At 31.6% G+C, this 17352-nt stretch overlaps 2 protein-coding genes across 7 annotated transcripts in view; one reads left to right on the top strand and one right to left on the bottom strand.

Annotated features, from left to right (window-relative positions):
* The window catches only part of LOC126733602 (uncharacterized), a 189196-nt gene that overhangs the window by 36306 nt on the left and 135538 nt on the right, over positions 1 to 17352 (top strand). The window lies entirely within an intron of this gene.
* Positions 1 to 17352, bottom strand: part of LOC126733595 (uncharacterized) — a 54757-nt gene that overhangs the window by 6156 nt on the left and 31249 nt on the right. The gene's annotated exons all lie outside the window — the stretch shown is intronic.

The following is a 17352-nucleotide window of genomic DNA, read 5'->3' as shown; positions in this document are numbered from 1 at the left end:
TTTCCCTATATATTGACCCCCCTCTATAGGGGTTAGGTGAAAAGTAAACAAAAAAATGTGATACAATGATAGGGGGGAATTGTTATTGCTTGACATTTACTAGGAAACAAATAATTCTATTATCTAATTAAATATATAAAAATGAATCCATATTTTCCTTGGTCATTAAATAACTTGAAAATGACCTTACCGATTTTATTAATTCTTTTTTCTCAAGATGTATTTTAGTTTGTAGAAGGATATTGTAGAATAAACCATCAGGAAAATTGCAAATTTTCAAAAAAATTAAAAATGCTTTGCGCGACATCTATCGGTTTCGATTAGAATAAGACAGTCTAAAGAAATCTATCGGTCAAAGTAATTTAAGAAATAGATGGCGCTTTCAGCAATTTCTATTTAGCCATGCATTCTGAAACATAATAAGTCAGTTTTTCGCGTTTGACAGTTGCTTTTAATGCTTTGGGCTTTGCGTCATTCGAAAGAAAAGTGTATTTAGCGAGTTATTTTCAAGTTTGTTTAGCGAGTTTTAGTGAGTTTTCTTCTTAGTTCAGCTTGGTGAAACTTTTTAGTTTGTTGAGTGCAACAGTGGTTGTTTAGTGTTTAAAGACAAATTATAAACAGGGTGGCAGTAAGTGACATAAAATATTAAAAATTTTATCAGGTATTAGACTTTTAATATACTACGTGGTATGCATAAGTTATATGTAAAAACATGTTTTAGGGATTATTTATTTGACATATAAATCTCAAAAATGCCAATAACTCGACGAACCAAGTTAAGTCGTAGAACGCGAAATGCTGCAAGCCAACAACATATACGGGCAAGTCAAACCAACGAGCAACGCGAGATGCGAAATGAAGTTGAAAGGAATAGATGGAATATGAATAACCAAGAACGTAGAAATGTTCCGTTCAGGTTTAATCCAAATCGAGCTGCATTTAGTCACCATGCAGCAATCGATTATAGTTCCCAGCAAATCGTTGCTACAAAGGCGAAGACGTTTTAATTCCACGCATCCCCATGATTCCGAACGACATGCCATTCGATTTTAAGCGGATGCAATTTCCTGTGCGACTTGCATTTGCAATGACGATAAATAAATCGCAAGGGCAGTCATTAAATGTTTGTGGCATAAATTTAGAAAATCCATGTTTTTCACATGGTTAATTGTAGGTGGCCTGCTCCCGTGTTGGAAAACCTTCCACATTATTTATTTTCGCTCCAGGAAAGAAAACTAACAATGCTGTGTATCAAAAAGCGTTACAATAAATATTTACTAGCTTTTTGTAATATTGTTTTGATTTTTTTATTAAATTGTTAGGTATTAACTACGGCGGTACGAAGTTCGCCGGGTCAACTAGTAAATTATATTTATTAAAAATCAAAGATAATTTATAGTTAATACGATACAAACAACTGAACAAATTGTATTAATATAATTATTTGGATTTATTTTAAAGTTAAACAATTATTAAAATACCCCCAGTTATTAAAATAATTGTTTAACGTATTTTTGTCAAAAAAAAAGTAAATTTTGCTTAATAAATATTAAATCTTAAGGTTTTATTGTTTCTACTTAATTCATTATCTTACAAAACGGCAAAATGAAGTTAAACCCCAGAAGTTTTTTATAAAATTTTTAGTATTCACTTAACTCCTGTAGAGGGGGAGTGAATCAATATATGAGGAAAGATCCTGTAACAACCTTCTTCCAATGATTTCAGTAGGAAATCAGTAAATGTAAGTTCAGTTAAAAGTTGCAGAAGAAATCCAAACTCTTGGACGATGAAATGGCCCTTTGGTCTGGTTAACAGAAAATCATAGCCTAGCCTGTCAAAAACTCTGAAGATATAACTAAAAATGCTTATGGGGATACTTATAAATGGGTGCAATAAAACCTGATTTCTAGAATTTTTGAAAAACTCCACTATTAAGGGACATTTAAAATTATAAACAGTGACCTAGCAAGTATAAAGGGACAGTATTTGATAAGAACAGAAGGAATACTATCAGGACCAGGTCCTTTATTATGTATATGAGGTTATTTACCTCCGAAGGATGAGAGTTTCTCACAAATCATGGATGTAGAGATTCTATGGCAAGATAAGTTAATGGTACTCTGTAGGAAAGTTTTATTATGTAAGAACTTTTATCAGGGATGGTAATACACTTTATCGCTATATGCATCTGTGAAAAGAATTCTGCAAACAGATTAATAAATTCTTCTCCCGAGAAAGCCCTAATTTCATTATACAACTCATTTATACATTATACATTTCATTATACGGAGCACGGACTTACTTAATAAATATACCTGGACTGCTCATGCATATGGCCACGATACCCAAAAATGACCACTGCCTGGTGGCCGCCATTTTTATAGCGGTTGTGTCCTTTTGAAGTTGTCACTCTGAACACTTTTAGTGTTGCCAACAAAATATATATTAAATAAAGGTAATGAAATTAGGTTTGTTCTCACAGCAGTAAGAAACAAGTTTTCGACAAATAAACATGCGCAATAGGGTAAAACGCGTTCGTACAGAAACTTCTGATCGATTTCAAATCAAAAGTTTGATGTTCTTACACAAATTTCTGATTGTCATCTGATAGTCAGACTTGTTTTCGGATTTATTTCAAGCAAAGTGTCAGAGAATTCGTGTAGCCAGTCAACGCCGATCTTCGGAATATGAACATAACATCTAAATTGTTGTTTGTATTTTGTCGTTTTCTATAGTCCCTGATATTCGTTTTGGAAAATTGTATTTTAAATTGTTAGCTTAGTCTAAAAATACACATTAAGGAAACGAGTGATTTTGAATCGTCGGGAGGAATTTGATCAGAATTTTGTTAATTCCGAGTTATGTTGAATCCGACACAGACTTTTAAAGAAGATTTACTTGAAGAACGGATAAGGCCCAAAAATAAAAAAAGCCCAAAAACTATTTTGATGAAACTGTGTCCCAAATTCTTAAAAAAGTACAAGAAAAATCACAGATCCAAAGCAACTTAACTAAAATCTTAAATTCTTAACTAAATGTAACTTTGCTTGCTTGCTTGCTAGGTTATTGGCTCTGCTACTAGGCAATCTGCCAGCACGATTTGAAGATTCGGGAAAACTGTCGGGTATGTACCCTGTTTCCCGAATCGATAACTTTCACAAAATTTAATACTTAAATGCACGTTATAGAAAACGGCAAGGGGTAGGACAGGGTTTAGGAAAGGAAAGGAAAATGAACGACCACGTGTTGACTGGGTGAAGGATGACGCAGAAGTGAAATGTAACTTTCTATTTTGTTTTTGTAAACATAACCTCTCAAAAACTTTAATAGTTTTGTTTCCCTACAATTGGCACAACTGAAATTTGTCAGAGTGATCAACATCGAAAGGACAGAATCACGGAAAATGGCGGCCCCCTAGTAGTGGTCATTTACTTTTCATTGAATTGGCAGTCAGAAATTCCACATTCCTTTCCTTTCGTGTATATATTCCAAAACATTATTTACCATTATCTCTATAAGTAAGGACTCTAACAGTCACATAATTTAGGTATCAGTGTCTTTTTAATTCCTTACAATTAGCTCTAAGCTTAGAAAATTGGTCACAGATACTAAACAATCCACTTAGTAATTCCTATGCGCTTTTTTTCCTTAATAATAATTGTTTCGTTCAGTTCCAGCAAGTGGCCTATTCATCAACATGGTGTCCCAATTAAACTGAGAAAAAAGTCATTAACAGCACTAACATTCATCGAAATGAAATGCATATAATATATCCATCACCTTTTAAACAGCTGTTATTCAAATGCTTATTAATACATCGAATTTTAAAGGAAGGTGTGAGTTGGTACCTTGGCAATAAAGAAACTTCTCGAAGTACAACCCTAGCTTCCCTGTACTATAATAATACCAAATGTGAAATAGAGCTGCTCTTATTAATAATTGCGTTTGCTTGATGAAGATATGAACCCATAAACGAAAGTAGCCTGCTCGACTGTACTAAAATGGGGTCCTTTAGCAGCACAATTCCCTTTGACTATTTGGGTACTCAAAACACAAAGCTTGCATTCAGGATACTCTTTTAATACTGTCTCAAGGCTTTCACTAAACGCAACGTACTTTTCGAAGGTACTCCTAGGAGGAAGATAGGCTATACCGAAAATAAACTGATTTTCCTTTATTTTCATTTGCACAAATAAATGTTCAATGCTGTTACTTGATGATGAAAAAAGTTTACTATTAGTAAATTCCTTTCGAACTGCTATAAGTACTCCTCCTTCCTTGAAAAAATTCACTGGTTTTCAGATATAAAAACCAACTGGAATTGCAGGATAACCATGTCTCTTCAATATCTCATAACTAAACATTAGCATAACTCAACTTTTTTGCTATTTTTGCTATTATTTTAGAAACACCATTAACATATTTCAAGGGCATGTCTTTCTCACCATTTTGTTGCCTATGCCCCCTTTTTAAATTATTAACTTTAACCCGCTGCTCTGATGTTTAAATCTGAGTCACTACACACCTTTTTACCTCCGTCTAGTTCTGACTTGTTTCCCAATACCATAAGAACCTCTTGATGGACAATATATTAATTGGAACCAGACATTGATATAAGATTCTTAGTTTTATGCAGGTTTGCTAAGTATTCTCAGGCCGAGTAAACATCAAATTATAGGACCTTTTTTGCCTTTCAGACATTTCAGATAGATTCCTGTTAGTGCTATCTATTACGTCTTCCTTGCACTCTGCCTACTTTGCCAAAAGAACTGTTCTTAATCATGTAAGGATAAAAAACTAGTTCTCATGGTCTTAACTTCTTCATTTATTTCTTTAATCTGTTTCTAAATTCATCGAGTTTTTGGTTATTACTCATTTTAATCTTATTCAGGAATAAATTCCTTGCGTATATATTATTCTGGTTGACATAATTAACGTACGAATTTGGGTTGAACAAACACAGAATCTTCTTGTAAAAGTCACAAGGGTAAGCAAAAACTTCTCAAGCATTCTTAGGCTCCTTAAAGACACAGTTTTGAGTACATACATGTGCCATATATTTTTAGGTTAGAATTTTAGACAAATATTTCGTAAGGCACCAAAATAGAGGTAATAAACCATAGTGTTAACTGTTAATACAAACTATGTTTGTCCCAGAGTTCAAAATTACCAGTGGATACGTTTTAACAGAAATGTAAACAGACTTGCTAATAGGTTAGAAATAGAAGGACGTATATAAATGGTTATTCTTTATGTTTTAATGAATATCTATCTATTTGTCAGAATGTTAATGGTTCCAATACTAGCCCCGCCCTTTTTACCCCTTTACTCTATTTTTTTTTTATTTGGCGTGCCTTGTAGAACTATAATAATTTATGATGGAAGATAAACAATTTTAATTTTCTAAATGGCAGATGATTGCCATCTTAACAAAAATTATTTTTTTTTAATAAATTGAAAATGGAGCTTTAAATATTTAGTAACTTGCATATTTATTACTTTTAAGATAATTTGTATTGTTGGCTTTGTAAATCGTTATCTGTTTGTTAGAACGTCGATGGCTTTTTGTTTATGAGGGCGTGGATTTTATAAATTTTCTTTTGAACCAAAATATAACAAGTCTACCTTTTAAAATGGCCGACGGAGGAGTTTTTGCAAATAAATGAATAAAAGATAGATTTTAAATGTTTAATATTTTTTAATTACCAATTCATATTTTTGGCTATGTGAATCGTTTTCTATTTATCAGAACGTTCATGGATCTCATACTATGAGCCCCCTTTTAACTATTTTTTTCCTCTTTGTTTAAATTTGCGCGTGGCCCTTAGAACATTGAATACACTAGAATAAACATTGGCGATTAAAAGCATATTTTGAGTGGTTTCAGTGCGTTTTTTTAATTAATATTAAAACTAAAAACTTCCTTTTTGGCTGAAAAATTATAAGTCTGAAGTGGGTCACATATATTGGGAAAAAGGAAGTTCAAATCGTTCCTTTCACAGGCGAGTTAGATGTCATCTTTATAGGTTATAATATTATAAAAGACGAAATATTTGTGAAGTATCTACACTGGTGGCCAAAAGTAAATTGACAAATTTCATTTTTATGGATATATTTTATCTGAAGCAAAGGAAAAACCGGTTGAACTTATTAGTGTTCAGGAATGTAAACAACATAGTTTGAAGAAACAAATTCCATAGATTTTAATTGCTTGCACTTTTTCTCAATATTTTTTTTTATCAAATTCCAATAATTTTGTTTCACTGCTAGGTGGCCAAAATTGCATTGACAAACAACATATTTATTCAGTCTCTGAGTTTTATGCGTTGGTTTCTGTTGATTTGACTTTCCTTACTATTAGTTTTGAAAAATATTCACAATGCCACGTGGTATAACTTTATCGATCGATATTAAAATGCGAATAATCGACGATTACCGGAAAGGGGTTAAACAGGCGGATATTGCTCGAAAATTTACTCTTTTAAGGGCAACAGTAAGTCAAATAATAAAAAAATTTAATCTCCGTGGAAGTGTTGTTCCTCTAAAAAAAACTGGCCGACCAAAGAAGACCACTAGTCGTGTTGACAAATTAATTTTGAAAAAAGCAAAACCCATTCGCAACTTCAAAAGAAATCAAGCTGCATTTGGAAGAAGAAGGTGTCGGTTCAGTTAGTTGTCGTAACATTAGAAGGAGACTTCAATATAGTGATTTAAAAACAAGACGCCCTGCAAAGAAACCACTGCTAAGTTTAAAAAACGTACGAACGCGATTGAGCTTTGCTCGAGAACATAGTCACTGGACAGTCTCCGAATGGAAAAAGGTTATTCTTAGTGATGAATCAAAGTTCAATTTGATTAATTCGGATGGCAAAAGATATGTTAGGTGTCCTGTGAACCAAAGGTATGATACCAAATATACGGTGTCCACAGTCAAGCATGGACGTGATTCCGTGATGGTGTGGGGGTGTTTTTCGGGCTATGGGATGGGTCCACTACACTTGATAGAAGGCACGATGGATCGTTTCATGTATAAAGACATACTGCAGGATGTTATGGTACCTTACGCTGATGAAGTTATGCCACTCAACCACTACTTTCAATATGATAACGATCCGGAACACGCATCCAAGGTCGTTAAGCAATGGATGACCCAAGAAAAAATTAATGTTATCAAATGGCCGTCACAGTAAAAATTTCATAAATAAACAAGAACTTTGTGAAGCTTTGAAGGCATGTTGGATATCCATTGACATGTCCTATATTGACAATTTAATTAGGTCAATGCCCAAAAGGTTGTTGGAAGTGAGAAGAAATAGAGGCTATGCAACGGATAATTGAATAAAACCCTTTAAATTTTCTATACTTATTTTTATTTTAGTAAGCTTTGAGTTTGTCAATTTAATTTTGGCCACTTGAAAATTGTTTAGTTTTTTTTTTTTTTTTAAATAAAATTGGGTATTACGAATAAATAGTTTAAATATAATTAAACATTACAAATATGCTCCGTTGTTTTTTAATCAGGTACTGTCCCACCTAATTTATCATTTCCTAAACCGTGATATAAACAAATTTGAAAAATAAGTAGTTGTCAATCTACTTTTGCCCACCAGTGTGAGTGTTGGATACCAAAATTAAGTTTTTCCCTTCATTTCTTTTAGGAAAATATTAATAAAAAACGTACATTATTATATTCTAGCAAATTTTTTGATTATTTGAACCGGAAATGGCGCAAAAATATGCAATAAGCATATTTATATATGCAAAAATAAGGTAATGTCCGGTCCATATCCAGCAACTAAAATCGAGAACGCAGCATACGTCGTTTGCCAGCGACATATTTATAGTGCGCGCCCACTGCTATTTAATCAATATAATGCCCTTATCTCCTGGAACTCTCCTGGTTTATAGTGAAAAGTTAACTTTTAAGGATTTGAATTAAACTTTTTTCTATAATATTATAATAAACATCTAAACGGATTTCAGACGGTTGCAAACCTCTACAAACGAAAGTTTTTTGATTAAAAATTATTAAGTTGTTATATGTATAAAGGATATGGATAACATTTTCCTTATAGCCGTTTAAGCGATAAGGAAAGCTCTTTATAGTTTTTAACATCTAACAAAAAATTTTATTTTTTAGAGGTTTGCAAGCTCTTACAAATATTAAATACGTTAAGATTAAATAATTAAATTGTTAAGATTAAATCAAATTATATTAAATTAATTATCTTAAATTGTTAAGATTATATATTGTAGAAAAAAGATTAATTTTATTTATTAAATCTTTTGAAAACCTTTTAATTAATTTTCACAAAAAACAAATTTAGTTTATAAAGGTTTATAACCACCATAAATCAATTCAGTTATTGAATGTTAATATCTGGATAAAAAATTATTAAAATTCCTTGAGAATCTTATAAGATAAACAACAGTGGGCGCGGACTATAAATAGGTTGCTGGGAAACGACATATGCTGCGTTCTAGATTTTGGTTGCTGGATACGATCGGACGCTAGCTTTACACATATGCAAAAATATCTAGAAAAAAAAACACAAAGTGTTCCGGATAGGTACTTGCATTGTAAACATAAGCTACGTTTACAGCGCGTATACCAAATATTTAATATTTGGATCAAATGACGTCATGTGGACTATTTTCTTGGTGTAAATGGTTGCGCACTAAAATTTGATACCCGAATTTGATGCTTTTTAACAGGGTAGATTAAATTAATTTTTTTTTCGTTGTAAACACCTATATAGGACCTATTTTGAAGTACCAAAATGACAAGTTTGACATTTTAATGAATGTTAACTTAAGAGATTTTTACTTTTGTACACAAAAATAAATTAGAAGAGGAAAAGAAAGACAAGTGTAAGCCTTAAAAAATTATTATTAGTTAATTTTTATTATTTTTAAATAACTATAACACTTTTAAAGATTTAGAGGTGATGTTCTATAATTCTTCGTTTAAACTGATAAACTCCCTTCAACTAACATTTGGATCCTAGAGATAATTCTGCACTAATTTAACCCTCAAAATTAATCCTTGTAAACAGGTTTGTACTAAATAAAAATAGTCAATCATTTGATCCATGGACCTAATAGATCCGCGCATTGTAAACGTAGCTAGTGAGGTATTCTACGTTCCCAAGTTGCTTTTTTTTCATTAACTTTTCTGTTATGAATCTGTTTATATTCTAAAAAATTTGTTGATTACTCTTAAAGTATTAATTAGTAAATAAACGAAACTTTTAAAGAGCACTGTTACAAAATGCAACATATTAAAAAAATATTCAGTGGATTAAGAAAAATATATATTGTATGAAAAATTGGAAAGTTGATTTGACATCATTGTCTGAGAGATGGTGAACTCAAACAACCTCGCCTATGGTTTACAGCTGGGCTTATTCTAGGCATTCAATGTTCTAAGGCGTGGCCTATAGTGGCATATTATACACTATCTTTCAAAATACAAATTTGAGTTATAAAGTTAGAAAGGCTATTTCTTTTTTAATTAAATGGTATTTCAAATTAAAAAAAAATATTTAAATATTTTTTTATATAAAAGCATCAATTAAATTTAATTGAATATTGCAGTAAAAAAAATATCATTAAACACTCGATTGAACATAATATGTTTTTAAAATCTTAGAACTAAATATATTTATTTTAAATCTCATGCTGTAAAAGTACTACCTTAAAGAAAATAACCAATAAATTTTGTATTAAAAACTTTTGTATTAACAGCATATTAACAGTCAGTTACTTGTAACCTTTTAAACAAGGCATTATTGTCTAAACAAATTATTTGTATTAAAATGCCGTAAAATCACGCAAAATCACGTAAAATCACGTAAGGATCACGCATTAACTCATTCTTAAAATCGTAAAAAAAATGTGTTTAGTATGTTTGAAGAAAAGCAGTAAGATGTTGCAAATAAATATGCGATTTGTACATAATGTCGAGTAAAAGTTTATGAACTAAGTAAGATTAAAAACAGTAAAGGATCTTTAAAATTATAGGATTATTCTATTTGAAAAAGTCCTACTAAATTAATTACAAAATTAGCTGATGAACAAGTAGGTATTTGTGATTTATGTGAAAAGAATGTATTGAAAACATTGTGTCCTAAAGAAAAGAGCAGTTAATAAGTACAGTCCGTCTAGAAACTATTCGAAACAAAAAAGCATAATTATAATTAAGCTGTATAATTATATTTTTATTATTTGATTATAAAATAACAACAAACAATTCATTTCATCAGTTACGTGTTTGTGACCCAATATCTTCAATATTGCGGAGGGTTGTTGGGTGGGTTCAGAAATAAAACAGAAACCTGTTTAAATAAATGTCGACGTTTCGACTTATATTAAGTCATCCTTAGGACACTGAAATGGATTCAAGTAATCACAGAGATAAAACAAAGTAATTTCAAGTACATAAAAAACACTATTAAAATAAATGTTCTTTACGTGTACAAAAATTAAAACAAAAAACCACGACACAATTAAAATTACATTCAGGTACAATCCGTTAAAAAAATTTTTATTAAAAAAAAATATAAAATTTATTTTTTATAGATTACACCTCTTACCTAAGTCTAGGTTTCTTTAGTTATAATTAAAACACATTTATATTAGGAGCGTAGAATTATTTTTAACATGGGTTCAATTATAGGTGTTATTGTGGGCAAACTAGAATCAACAATAAGCCAAGAAACAAATGTTTTTATTCTTCCGAGCGTTTATTTATTTAATTTTTATGATTCAATGTTATGTTGATAAGTTAGGGATTAGTAGATAAGGAAGATGTAAGCACCTATACCTTTAAAACCAGAAACTAAATTTTTTAATACACTGTGAGATCTAAATTTGGGACATACACTCTTTGACAAAAATTACCACTACTTCTATTTAGAACAAACTTAATAAACTATTAGAAAACTTGTGTAAATCAAACTTCTTTTCAAAAGATCAAATTAAAAAACTAAAATGCAATAACGGAGTGCCTCCAAAAATGTGTTTTTTACCGAAAATACACAAAGAAAATACTCCTTTAAGACCAATAATTGTAAGTTTTATAGGTTCCCCAATATATAATCTCTGTAAATATTTAGCAAATTTACTTAGCTTAGCATTCGAAAAAGATTAATTCTACACAAAAGACTCCTTTGAAGTAGTCACGCAATTGCAAAATTTTAAAATTCCAAATGACTTTATTCTAATATCATTAGATGTAATATCTTTATTTACCAACATACCAACTGATTTAATTAAAAATATAGTCCAAATTAAATGGCACCTTATCAGAGACCACTGTAACATCCCTTTAGAAGAATTTTCGTCTTTTAGAGTTTGTATTTAAAAACAGTTATTTCACTTTCAATAATATATATTACAAACAAATTTATGGTCTTGGAATGGGTAACTGTCTGTCACCTATATATTTTGATCTAGTTATATGTCAGAATTACAGAAATATTGTATGGGGAAAATAAAATTTAGGTAACCATTTTTTAAAAGATTCGTTGACGACATTGCCACGTGTATTCCAAAAACTGAAATAGAAAACATAAAAAGTACATTTAACAGCTTCCACCCTAAATTACTGTTCACTACAGAGTGTGAAACAAATAACAAAGTTCCATTTCTAGACATTCTATTAATCAGAACAGAAGATAATACAATCATCACTGATTGGTACCACAAACCCATTTTCTCTGAGAGATTTCGTAACTACCAATTAAATCACTCATTTAAACAAAAATTAAACATAATTATACTCTATTTCAGAAGTGTATAGAGCAATAAACTGGGGAATTCCGTTCTGTTTGGCTACATTTCGTGGTAGTTCATAGGCGCAGGTACTTATAATATTTATTAATTTAATTTTCACGGATTAAATGCCTTTATTTTGAAAGAGATTAAATACTAAATAAATACTTTTAATCCTTTTGTATAGGTACCTATCTTTTAACGCTTTGTAACATGCAAAAATGGGGTCAGGTAATATATACAGACTATAAATACTTTTAAATCATATTTTAAACGTTAGTAGTCACTGCTACGCTGTAGTGTAATCACAATATTATTATCCCAATATTTAAAAAATGGAGGTATTCAGTCCAACGAAAAGATGTACTAAAAATTCTCCACTATCGCTGAGTGAAAAAGTTATTATTTTAAATGTACATGATTGCATAAAACACGATTACCCTAGTTTTACTGTGCAAGAAATTGTTAAAAAATGTTCTCGAATGAGTGGAATTGGAAAGTCCACCATTTTCAAATTGTTGCGGGAAAGAAAAGTAGCAGGTCAAGTGGAATCTCCCAAGCAAAAGCCAGGACGACCTACAAAAGTCCTTGATGAAAATGCTAAATGTATAATTCGAAGAAAAGTTCACTCTTTTTATTTTAAAAAGGAAATACCCACCCTAGACAAAATTTTAATGGAGCTTGGCCGAGATGACAGTATTCGTATAAGTAGAAAACTTTTATGGAAAACTTTAAAAAATATGGATTTTGCCTGGGAAAAGCATAACCGCAAAGCACTTTTACTGGAGAGTGACGAAATTGTTTGTTGGAGACGACAATACTTGAGAAGTATCAAGCAGTACCGCAGGGAGCAAAAGAAAGTTTTTTATCTTGATGAGACGTGGATTAACGAAGGTTATATAGTCCAAAAAATGTGGCAAGACAAAAATATAACCAGTGCTCGCCAAGGTTTCATAGAAGGCCTGTCTACGGGTATTAAAGTACCTTCGGGAAAAGGAAAAAGACTTATAATCACACATATTGGAAGCGAAGAGGGATTTTTAAAAGAAGGTCTGCTAACCTTTGAGTCGACTCGCACAGGAGATTACCATGAAGACATGAACTCAGACGTTTTCGAGGACTATTTTGGTGAAATGATAAAATTTCTTCCGGCTAATTCGGTGGTGGTTATGGATAACGCAAGCTATCATTCACGGCGAATAGAGAAGACGCCAACTTCAAGTTGGAGAAAGCAAGAAATTATCGATTGGCTGACTGCAAAAGGTATTGCGTTTGAAGCAAATTTGATAAAAAAAGAACTGCTGGCAATAGCAAACTTACACAAAACTCGTTTCATGAAATACGCCGTGGAAGATATAGCCGAAAAATATAATATACATATATAACTGTACTGCGCTTACCGCCATATCATTGCGAACTAAATCCTATAGAACTGATATGGGCGCAGGTAAAAGGATTTGTAGCAAGACAAAACACGACTTTTAAAATGAAAGATGTTAAGCTACTGTTTGATCAAGCCATTACGGAAGCGACACCAGAGAATTGGCGAAAAGCAGTCCAGCATGTAATTAAGCAAGAGGACAAAATGTGGGATCTTGACAACCTCATCGATCAGACAGTCGATCCTTTAATTATAATGTCAAGAGGTGATGACAGTTCGTCAGATGACGAAGAAGACTACAATCTATTATAATTTAAAATTGTTATACACTGTTCAAAAAGTGCCAGATCCAAAAGTGACATTTTCAACTGTTTTACTCTACATATTATGTTCAATAAATTTGTGAAAAAAATATATTATTCCATTTAAACAAAAGTAATTTTCTAAAATAAAATAGCATTTAAGTACATTAATTATAAGGTAAAAAACAAGTCCCAGTTGCACGCCTTTGGCGAACCGTTTTCAATGTTTATCAGTGGGTAACAATGGGCAAAACTCATAAATTGACCCAAAACCGGGTGGCACTACCTGCAATCAACGAAAAGAAAGAATTTTACATTAAAACTAATACCCAACTAAGGTAGTGGCATAAAATATTGGTGGATCACCAGGTACCACTTTTGCATACCTAATGAGGTTTTATTGCTCTACACACTTCTGAAATGGAGTATAGCAACCTAAAATCCCGCGCAAAAGCCTTATCTCATACCAGTTTTCATCAAAAAAATGTTAACAAAATTAAAGATATTTTGCTAACTACCTATTAAACGAAATCGTTAACAACAACCCTACACCCATTAAAGTCAAAGAAAACCAAAACCATAAATTTGCAAAAATTCCTTATGTCAAAGGTTTGTCTGAAAGGCTAACAGGAGTGGTTTCTGATGATGAAGTCAAAATAGCGTTCAAAAATGAAAATACCATCAACAAATACTTCTCAAAACTCAAAGATAAAACACCAAATGAGTTACAAAGTGGCGTGGTTTATAAAATACCCTGTTCTGATTGTCAAGGTCTGTATGTGGGTCAAACGGGCAGGTACTTAAAAACTAGAATTAGCGAACACGAAAGAAGCATAAAACCAACGAACTACGCAGCATCTGGGAAGACTGCTCTAGCAGAACACTCCTTCAATCTGTTATACTTTTTTTTTCCAAAATGAAATGAAATGGTGAACCAATGAATGCCAAGTTAATCAAAAGAAAAGAAGTACTAAAAATAGTGAAAGGTTTATGGCCTTAAGAGGGTCTCCAAAAGTTGTTTGATGCCCGGAGGAACTTAACCCCTCTTACCTGAAACGCCCAGAGAAGGAATCCTTCACAATGCTGCTAGCTCAAGCCGATGTGGGTTCTAGCTTCTTTCTCAAGCAAATGAACCAAAATTTCTTAGGTAGTAGCTACCCAAGAGTTACCCAAATAAATGTCAAAATCAGTATGGCGCCACCAAGTTTTGGATTTTATATAATCCCAAAGGATGCCCAATATTTATCAAAATTTATTTAGGCAAGTTCAAAACGAAACTTGGAAAACAAAATCAAAGTCAAGTCGGTATACACTATTGTTTCCAAATTACCTATGATATTCTAACCTACTCAACTCAAGTGAAAAACAAAATAACAACAGAAAATAACAATTTATTTAAGTCTTGATTATCACAGAGAATTATGTTAATTTATTTATCTTTAAGAGGAATAATTTTTTTTTTAAGTTGGTAATAAGGAACCACAACATTTAAGTTTCTAATTACAAGAAAAACAAAGTTGTCAACAGATAACGTGCCATAAAATTAAATTTTCCAGAATGGTGCACTGTCATTCGTGACCATGCTTATAAGAAATATATCTACAAGAAATATATCTAAAAAAAAAATACACAATCAAAAGTGTGGTTGTCAAAATAAAATAAATTATGTTACACCCAAACCTTTTGGGGAACGAAGCTTCAATTCGAATTAAACTAACAATTTACCTGGCCCGGTATATCCCGCCACGGACATTGACCTAAGCAAAAAAAAAATGACAACCCTAACTGTTGAAGCTTCCCCAATCAAAATTACCCTTTTATTAGTTTACTCTAATATTTACTAGCTAATCTGAGAAAATTTGACATCTTAGGAGTAGTTTGAAAATAAATAATATAACCCAAGTATATACTCGTAGTACTACGAAGCCGGCTGCGTCTTACCTCACAGGAGTCACTTGTCACATATATATGTACTCTTATCAGTAATATTCAATAATAAATTAGCATCGATTAAATAATGTCAATAAAATTTTAAATAAACTTTTGAGACAAGTACAGTCGAACCTGGTGGCCTTTGGATTATCAAAATAATATAAATATATCCAGCCTTTGAATGAGCAAAATAATTACATCCCCTAACCACCACAATTCGGCTTCACCCCGCTCAGATTGTAAAGTCATATATGTATGTATCTCAACTCAAAAGATAAAAGTTGTGATAATAAAAATAAAATAAGTGAATAAAAAAAATGTTATGTTGTGTCACTTAGCTCCACACACAGCAGACTACTTCAGATTCGAGATTCTCCCAGATATCCAATTCCCAGTCAAAGAAAAACTGCAGGCTTCCAAGCTTCACCTCTTCCACTTCACAATACCCAAGCTCTGGTAGTGGTCTAGGTTAGACGTTAGCTCACAGTTGTTTAAAATCTCCTCTAGATTAGAGCCAGTAGAGTACATAACCCCAAAATAAAAGTACCATGTGGCATGAAGAAATCAGGTCCGTACAAAAAAAAATCCGTCCAAAATCCATGTTATGTAGCTTTGTTAATTAAATTGTCCCCTGCCAATGCCAACCAGGACCGCCATTTTGCCGATGTTCGAGGGCACGTGAAAAATTATTAGGTTTTAAATCGCCATAAGGCCAGTAAATTCAACAAAAAACAAATTATAGCATTACGCCCAAAAAGTTGATTTACTATCATCACATTTAGTCAATTATATCCCCATATGGGTAAAATTCACACGAATTTCAAAAAGAACTAAAGCACTCTTCACTTCATGACGGCGGTCTGGAAAAAAGAACGACCGCAGAGGTCAAACCCGTATTTAAGCAATCACGCACAAAATGTATTGCCAATCGAAAATAACTTAACTTTTTTTTATAAGTACCATAAAACCTTTTATAAAAAAATAAACAACTAAATTTATGGCCCAAGGAAGTTGGCAATGAAAATATGTGTCACTATGACAATCAATTTCGATTTTCCCTAGACCAGTAACTTCTTGCTATCTTCCAAGAAAAACTAATATTTACATAAGATAAAAAGAGACAAAAATTAGATAGGTCAGTCCGAGTAAAATCAACCAGCATATCTGGTATGGTCAAGCCAAAATCAGATATTGTACTATGAACAGTACAACATACCCAATAATTGTACATGCCCAATTAATCATTATTCGTTATAAAATAATTAAATAAAGTATGGAATAATCAATATGGGATATAATTTAAATTCTAAAATATTTCTTTAGTCCAGAACCGGGTTTTATAAGGGTATAAATAAAATTTCATTAACAACCAGTACAATATGAAGCTGAAATGTACAAGACTAAATGTGTCATTAAAAAAAAGAATACTGCAATTTGAAATGGCTAGAGAACAGAACTATGGGTTACTTGGGAGGCTATTACAGAGCGGGCATTACTAGTACCAATCATTAATATTTGTAAAATATCTATTTTGAAAATATAACTGTAATCAGTGCTTTTAATAAAGAGTATAAAATGCCAATTTTAACCTGTAACAAATCAACAACACCAATTTGATTTTAAGATCATTGGCAAAGAATCAAATTATAAAAAAAGAATTTTACTAAAAATGGTTAATATAAAAAAGTACAAAGAAAGTATTAACAAAGAACAAGACACCGATGATCTAAGTGCAAGTTACTATAATTAAATTAATTTATTACCAAAAAGATAAAACTAAAACACAAAATTTTATTTTTGTCAAAGAGTGTATGTCCCAAATTTAGATCTCACAGTGAATTAAAAAATTAAGTTTCTGGTTTTGAACGTACATACATCTTCCTTATCTACCAATCTTTAACTTATCAACATAACATTGAATCATAAACATTAAATAAATAAACGCTCAGAAGAATAAAAACA

The sequence above is a fragment of the Anthonomus grandis genome, chromosome 2 (assembly GCF_022605725.1).
Source record: "Anthonomus grandis grandis chromosome 2, icAntGran1.3, whole genome shotgun sequence".
NCBI classification, from domain to species: domain Eukaryota; kingdom Metazoa; phylum Arthropoda; class Insecta; order Coleoptera; family Curculionidae; genus Anthonomus; species Anthonomus grandis.
Note: the sequence above shows the minus strand (reverse complement) of the source record. Positions and strands in the feature narration are given on the sequence as shown.